Genomic DNA, 7,240 nt, shown 5'->3' with positions numbered 1-7,240 from the left:
CTCAGTAAATAAATTGATTCAATTTGCTTTAGCATCGTCATAAACTGGGTACCTCCGGTGAAAATGTATAAATATGAAAACTACGCAATCTGGCATATCACTGCATATTCTTGATACTACACCTTCTTCTAGATGCGTCTTAGCAAATACCTTTACGCTCCCTGAGTTCCTACCGAGATTTTTTCTTTATGCGCACGAAGCTCAATCTGTGTATCCCTCAGAAAATTTGAAACTCATCGTCCATCACAACCTGTCTGGCACAAACTATTATGTCGAAATGCATACAATAAGAAGGAAATTCAGAGCAATATTTGTAGTTTGTTAAGTACTTCGATAGTACAGCACAAGACAGAAATGCATATTCTGCGTAGATTATTGTCATTATTTATAATATTGTGGCCTTGACCTGCTCCCTAATCCTATTACTCTCTGGTTACATTTACTACATGATTATCAGTCGTGTTGATTCACCCTACTCATATGTTGGTTAGTTTCTCTGCTCTAATGTTCGCGCCGTGCCAACCGAACAAACCTCCTCTTTCTCCCAGTGATACATGTAAACTTGCCCTCTGAGATTCAGTTTACTATATTCGATTGTCGCAAAGTCATCCCTTTTCTTTTATTTTGTAATTAACTCACAGAATCCTCCTCTCGTCTCCTGTACGCTGGATGTAATCTTCTGTCACACGGTGTCCGTTGTGTTTGTTGATTACTTTTCTTACCGTTTGTAGAATACGGTCTCTGTCCTCATACATGGCTATAATCAGTGAATAGCCCTAAGAGCCTTGGTATGTGGACCACAGCCTATGTGCCCTATCGATTGGAATAACTCGCGCGTCGTCTATATCAAAGGTGTCCTGTAAGGAAGTTTTGATTTTCTTCTCACATTCATCCAATCCTTTGTTCGCTGTGCCAGATAACCCATGAAAATTAGATTAATTTTTATAGATGGTGCCTCAGCTATGTCCATCTGTTTACCCAATTTAATTTTTTCTCTCAGATTCATCATTCTCCTGCATTAGATCATGGAAAAGATCATTACGTTCACGCATGAGTTCAGCGTAATTGTTGTACATGGTTTTCATTTCTGTTAGGATACCTTTCAGGCCTTAGTTAATATCCATTGCCAAAGTCGACTTCTATGCGGATGTAGGGTTATCGACCCTGATGGCTACATAATCAGATTACGATGGCCATGTTTGTCTCGTCACCGCTCCTCTACTGGGCCCCAGTTTAGGGTTTCGCTCTACCTAACCACTCACCACTAACAATAAACCAATTGCAAGCAAAAACTTTAAACTAACATATACATCTGATCTAACTTTCCTAAACACTTGCATTCTCGTTTTTAGCTTTCTTGATTGTACAAACCTGCCAATTCTAGGCTTCAACAGTTCAACGTTTACACCCACGTCTCTATCTTGCCATAAGCAAGATGACCCCCGTAAGTTTCTTCCACTTTCGTTCTGTGGCATGGGCTACACATATGTCTGGATATTGTGGGCCATTTTGACACAACGTGGGCAGGACTGGTGGTGTCTATTTGTGTTCAACAATCCTAGATCAGTGTACATGATTGACTTCAAGTGTTTGTTGAATTTGATTGCTGGCGTCAACATTTCACTCTATCAGAACTTGTGGTGTGTCAATTATCCTATATGGAGCAGCATTTGAGTGAGCGGACTTCATTCTGTTCAGGAACAGATGTGTACATACATTTAATGTCAGGTGCTTTGGACAAAATTCCTTCCAAATGGATTGTCACATTCAAACTGGCATCCTATTGGGAGCTCTCATTTAATATATTTTAATATCAAATAGAGTTAGACATTTTCCTCCAATCGGTTACTCATATGCTATACTAAGAACGTAAAGGTCATGTCCGTTTAATACATTTCTTTTACAGTTTTTAATAGGAACAAAAGAATACCTTTGTCAGGCTGGGATCAGCCAAGCTCTATCACACTAATCTGGATTCAACACAGGATAATCTCTGATGCGGGGATCAGCCTTGCATAGATTTAGTTGACATGGTATCAGCCCAGAATACACTAGTATGCTGTGATCAGTCTAGCACATAGTCTACTCAAGCTGGAATCACCCAGAATACACTTGAATGCTGGAATCCACGTGGCCGATAGTCTATTTAAGCTGGAATCAGCCTAGTACAGTATATGGAAGCTGGGATCAGCCCAGAATACACATTAATGTTGGGATCAGCCAAGCACCAATTATGCTTGAGCTGGGAACAGCCCAGAATACACTATAATGCTGAGATCAGCCTAAAATAGATTTACATGAAGATAGGATCAGCCCACCAGAATACACTATTATGCTGAGATTGGCCTAGGGCAATGCGTACCTAAAGCTGGGATCAGAACAGTGACGTCACTAGGGGTGCGGGGGTGCGGGTGGCAGTATCAGAGGGGGTGACACCAAAATGACAGACTATAAAACTTTGGAACTTTTTGCAAAAAGGAGATCCATTGGGATGACACCATGAGTTACCGCGCATGACTGTCTATAAAAGTTTTGAATTTTTGTGCAGGAAGGAGGTCCATGGGGATGACACCATGAGTTATTGCACTGGGTGACAGCAGCCCTAATGTCGCCACTGGCCCAGAAAACACTGTAATGCTGGGATCAGCCTTGCACCGATTGGCAATCATATTCTTGTACATTCAGATTCTAGCCCAGGAGTAGCCCCCAAAGAGAGAGCCAAATATTTAAAATATTTTAATAAAATATTGATGTTATTTTAGTTATGATGTTGTTGTTGTAGAATATTGGAAAAAATGAATAGTGGTTTGTTTGAGATAAGGAATAGAGTGATAAAGAGAGAGAATGAATGCATATACTCGTGTATCCTATATTTTCTTACAGTTCATGTATCAAATCTTTCCTTCTACAATTCGGTATTTTAGTTCTGGATAAAAATGCGTGTATACTATTAATTTTTATCTGTATGCATGTCTGTCTGTTCATAAGTGTTAATGTACTGATACGTTCTCTGCGATTCGCTGTAACAGCACTGCTGTCATAAATAGCACGACGTTAAGTAACTTGTACTGTAATCGATTGTATACTGTATGCAAATATTACTGTACAACAGTATCAACATGTCGGAAAATAGCTCTTTAAATAGCGTTTTAAATAAGACAATCATGTGGAAACTTCAAGTGTCGATTCCAGGAATGCTCGACTGACATATTGTGGGCGTTGAAATAAATTATTGTAAATTGAGAGCCGGTGTCTACGACCGATTGGAAGATGAAATATCATTGAATAGGTAATTTTAAACTAGTAAAATTTACCCCAAGTAAAATCGCCTGGGCCTCCTCCCGAGTCCTAATAAGGGTGCACGTTTTAAAGCGTCAGGGGTTCACTTAAAGGTTTTTGTGTGCTTGATTACTAGTTAACAAATTAAAATTCAACCTGGACAGCCCTCTGAATCTTTAAAATTGGTTCTAAAATTTTGTTTCGTGCTTAGCGATTCGCCTGGAGGTATGTTAATATTCAATGGAAATAAAACTAAAACAATTACCAAAGAAAGTTATACAAGGCTCGGATCGGCCTTTGAAGATTGATATATCAGCATTGCCATTGATACAGTCAACACCCTTACAAAGCCCGGATTGTAAATCGGAGCATTGATTAGGGGTGGTCCCCTTCAAGTGAATATATATATATATATATATATATATATATATATATATATATATATATATATATATATATATATATATAGTGAATTATACAGAGTTAGCCATTGCTGGACTTGTGCACATATAATTAGGTATTTGTATATTTTATGTGTCGTTCTAAAATTGGTAGGGTACGAAATGCGTATGATTCTTGTAGAGGATGATAGTTTACTGCATCGAGAAGTTAACAATTAGGCACATGTTTGCATGTATCGGAAGTCGTTGATAATATGATTATTGTTATAGCACAATTATTGTAAAACCAAGAATGTATTTAGGAGTGAGTGCGTTAATTGACCTAATAATTTATTCGCCATTATTCTAATTAAATGTTTGCGAGAGTATAGTTAATTCTCCTGAGATTAGAGCAGGACACCAGATTATACGTCCCGTCTAATTCCACAGGAAGCTTTCCGGATGGGAGTGAGAGGCGACACCCGAGGATCGGAGAAAAGAAGACACGTTGAGAACACGTGGGAGGTCTATTGTGACGTAAGCAGTTTGGTAAAGCCGTAGTGCCGGAAAAAAGCGTGGAAGAGGTCCGGAAGAGCTAGGAGAAAACGGAGTTGAGAATATCGGAAGTACTAAAAGAGAGAAACGAGAGGCGGACAGATGAGTAACAGAATCAAAACCGAAGGGGACCACTCTTTCTTAAGACTGCAATTTCATATGAGGATAGTAAATGAGAACTGTGAATAGGTCATTGTTTGTATTTGTAGAACAATATTCGGTAGAGAAATTGTCGATGAAATAGTTGAATACGTTGATAACTTGTTAAATAGGTAATACTTTTCACCTTAAGTGTTTTATACACCTAGACCGTCGGCATTGCTGACTGGGGGCTTAGAGCTATTTAAATTTTAAATGTCCACCTTCTACGGTGTTTAAAATAATGCCGTTTGAGGCCCTTTAGATAAGTGTGTGTGTGTGTGTTTTTCTATCTCTCTCTATATATATGCACGAGCACACATTGATAGATCACTGGTAGAGAACGTGTCGATGTGCACCATGCACGAGCCTGTAAATGTATATTTTAGGTAGCCTGATTAAAATGCCTAATAGGCTATTATTCATCACATGCTGTTTCTGCATTTCAAAATAAGCTGTTTTCAGTTTCTTGTCCAGAAGGCTAGTCTTATCTCGTTTTGATAATCACCCAGAGCGTGTGAAAAATTTATTTTGCCTGTTTAGTGCTGACGTGATCTTTTGAATTTTTTTTGTTGCAATTTCGGCAAGAATTTATTAAGTTACAGATGAGTGCTTAATCATTTCCACCAAAATGGCTTTTTAGCGCGTACTTTCCATTTACCGGTACCTTGTCACCAATCGTTAGTTCTACACAGTATGTTCGTTTTATTTGATTCTAGTACAGTTAAGCATGTAATTTTATTAAGAGACTTTTTTTTTTGCACTGTACATCATCTCTATCTGACAAGTACGATTCTAAGTTTATGTCAATGGCTGATTTATCTGGTCATTTCTGTTCACATAATTGTATATCTTGTTGCAATGTTTTTTGTTATTCAGACTTGACTTGTTCAAGCCGAGTATCAGATGCAAGCAAATTACTCGCTACAAAACCAATTTGTCTCGGCCTGAAATTCTTTATCACTCTCAGAATGATAACTTCAAGGTGCTCTGGATAGTTACTAGCAGTTACTAGACTTTTGAAGGTAATATAAACTACAGAAAAGATGAACCTCATCAATCATAGTCTAAAAGGGTTGAATCTTGCTGTTTAGTGGGACATAATGCTTATGATCAATTTCAAATTCGAATTGTGAGCGAATTAAGTAGGTGCTGACAACTTTCTCGCCAGAACCTCTTGTTTCTATTTGAGATTAACGTTGCTCAGTTTGACAAATCTCAATGTGTACGCCTCCGGTCTCAGAGCGGTACCGTGCTTCTACCTTAGGCACATCTTCCCAAAATAGGCATCTGCAGACCTTCAGATACAAAAAAAATATATTGCTTTTCAAAACATAAATATGTTATAATTGGGAAATGTCATTGATGTGATGGATATATATATATATATATATATATATATATATATATATATATATATATATATATATATACGTGCGTTAAATTATTTCAATATTCCTAGAGCATGAGAAGTTGTCTTAGGTATATTTACACAATATAATATTGTAGATGTGTGGATCATACTTATAGAGTGATCGATGGGCATACCTGGAGGAAGTCCGGGGTTTTCTTTCTGGCTTCAGAAAATGTATTTTCAATTATTGAAAATGCAAATGTTGAATCAGAATATAGGTCTGATCGTTATCTTGTTTAACTAATGTAAATTAAAAAGAACGACTTCATTATTAAAAGACAGGGACTATGTTAGAGGAATTTTAAAAAAATCAAAGTTAGACTACAATATATATATATATATATATATTATATATATATATATATATATATATATATATATATATATATATATATATATATATATATATATATATATATATGTATTGAACAACTGGACACGTCTATGAGAAGAAAAATATGCCAATATCTGGAGAATTAACATAGATAACACAACCTATGTTCTTTCTGAGTATTTGGACGGAACATCACATGCAAGAATTTGAAGAACGTTGTCTGACGAAATGTAAACCTTCGTAACAATTTTCAATATCAAAGACATAATTTCTTTAATTTGGAATAGGATTTCTTAATTCAGTGAAAAAGGATCCATTATTGCTAGATCTGTTTGGTTCATCTTCAACGCTAACCATGTCATTTAAAATTGTCACAGCTGTACATTATTTAGAAACACAAATATGGTGTAATCTTTGAATTACAATAGGTGGGATAAAGGGTGCTACAAAACACGCTTTCAGAAAGGCATTTAGTTTGTTCATGATTTTATTAATTAGGATGGTTTCTTGGTGAGATTTGATAAGAGATTTTTTATTAGAATTAATTTTATAGTTTTCAAGGCATACATGCAGCTATAAAGTTATATAAAATAAACTTAGTATCACTTAAGACTCAAATCTGCCACAGCCTTCTCATCGTTAGCTGTGCATATATGTATGAGAAATAAAATAGGATAGAGAAGAATATATTAAATAGTAACTGAAAACAATGGCGACTGGCTGAAATTTTTCTTGTTACCATATCCACATTTCCTAAACTGAAATGATTCCCGCTGAAATTATTGCATATCATTTTGTCTACGAATGTACTAAGAGAGTTAGAAATATCTCAAATGACCTCTTCTCTTTTTTGTATGGTGCATACAGAAACAATTTCACACACCTCTTGGGATTTTCGCATAATTAATATTTTTATTAATCATATTTTACAATGCATAAAACGTAAATGTTATCCGAAAAAAACTGAAATTCAAGAAAAAAAAAACTATTTTTGGATAATATACAATTTATTAATTACAAGACATCAGTACAGAAAGATGGCTCTGATAGTATTTTTTCTGATAGAATTTAAAACCTAGTACATACACAGCACAACCAGATTCTGGTGTTTATTAGTTCTCATCAAGTTTAAACACACAC

This window comes from Sinohyriopsis cumingii, chromosome 15, assembly GCF_028554795.1.
Source record: "Sinohyriopsis cumingii isolate HCF-2022 chromosome 15, ASM2855479v2, whole genome shotgun sequence".
Classification (NCBI taxonomy): domain Eukaryota; kingdom Metazoa; phylum Mollusca; class Bivalvia; order Unionida; family Unionidae; genus Sinohyriopsis; species Sinohyriopsis cumingii.
Note: the sequence above shows the minus strand (reverse complement) of the source record.